Genomic DNA, 1,583 nt, shown 5'->3' on the forward strand with positions numbered 1-1,583 from the left:
AAAAAAAAAAAAAAAAATGTGTAGAGCACAATCTCAAGGCCCCCAACATCTCTGTAACACTAGCAAATCAGAAAATGCCAACTGGTATTGGTGTTTCTTGATGGCAGAAATTACTTTGAAACGGTGGAAAATGCTATTAGGAGAGATTATTGATTTCACAGATAAGGGAGAAACAAGTTCTGACAACATGTATGCAAGCTGCAGTGCTGCTGCAGTCTCATTGCCATAGTGATGCCTACTGAGGTAGTGAAGCTGAAGAGGCTACAGCCTGAGGGCGATGTCAAGACATCGGCTCTCCAGTGGTGGAAAGTAACTAAGTACATTTACTCAAGTAGTGTACTTAAGTGCTGGTGGAAAAGTCAAAAGATAACCGGGGTATGAGCTCATTAAAACTAGCCCCCCTTTACCTGCTGCAACATTAAGTGTGATGAACATAATAATGCACCAGTAAATATAATCCAATAATATATTTATTAATGTTAAATGTGCCATTCTGCACTGTGGCTTTCTATATCACTCAACTCTCCCTGGGGTCTGCAGACCATTAAGAGCCCCTTGGCACATGGATGCTGAAACTAGAGAAGCACTTTGAGAATCAGTTTTATTGTAATAGCTTCTATAGTTATTTGGTATTGTACAGTTTAAGCAGCTTTGTTTGTTCCAGGACATCTCAAGAGGACGTGATCATTTTGGATTCAGGACGAAGTTGATTGTCTGTCTTTAATAATTAAAACATTCATCCATTTTTTATCAACCCACATTAGGTGGAGATTTTGCTGTATAAACACACTCTGCACTCTGAACACATTCACTGGTAGCACTAACTGTAACAGTGAGCAGAGAAAAATCTCTAGAGGCTCTGTCAAACTGGAAATGACTTGAGGAGGAAAAGAAAAACACCGGAAGTTAGCAGCATCTGAAATGCATCTCCCATTCATCGAAAACACTCAGTGTCTGCGTGAAGACACTATACCACCAGGTATATAGGGAACAGGATCTACTGCCTGGTCTCCTCATACAGTATGTCAGCTGGATCATTACAGTGTCCCTGGAGAGTTTAAAGCACAGCTGTGGAAGAGAAGAGATGTACAACTTTCAAATGGAATACATTAATACTGAAACAAAAAGGGTGCAGTTTGGCCTACATTGATAGATAGCGGGACAGCATGGTGTCGCAGTGGTTAACGCTGTTGCCTCACAGCAAGATGGTTCTGTGTTCAAGCCCCTGCTGATCTGGGGCCCCTCTGTGTGGAGTTTGTATGTTCTCCCTCTGCCTGTGTGCAGCTAAGGTTGACCGACGACTCTAAATTGCCCATCGGAGTGAGTGTGGTGGTCTGTCTCTAAGTGTCGGCCCCGTGATAGACTGGTGACCTGTCCAGGTTGTACCCTGCCTTTTGCCCAGTGTTAACTGGGATTGTCCCCCCCTGACCCTCCTTAGGACTTGCAGTATAGATAATGGATGGATGGTAGAAGGCATTCAAGAAAGGGAGTGAGAAAGCAATGTGACTGAATTTGTGTTTTTTTTTCTAGGAACACTAGTGTGGTTACTCTGGATAATCTGCTAATCTAACAAGAGTTTAAGG

The sequence above is a fragment of the Monopterus albus genome, unplaced genomic scaffold (genome assembly GCF_001952655.1).
Source record: "Monopterus albus unplaced genomic scaffold, M_albus_1.0 scaffold29.1, whole genome shotgun sequence".
NCBI lineage: Eukaryota > Metazoa > Chordata > Actinopteri > Synbranchiformes > Synbranchidae > Monopterus > Monopterus albus.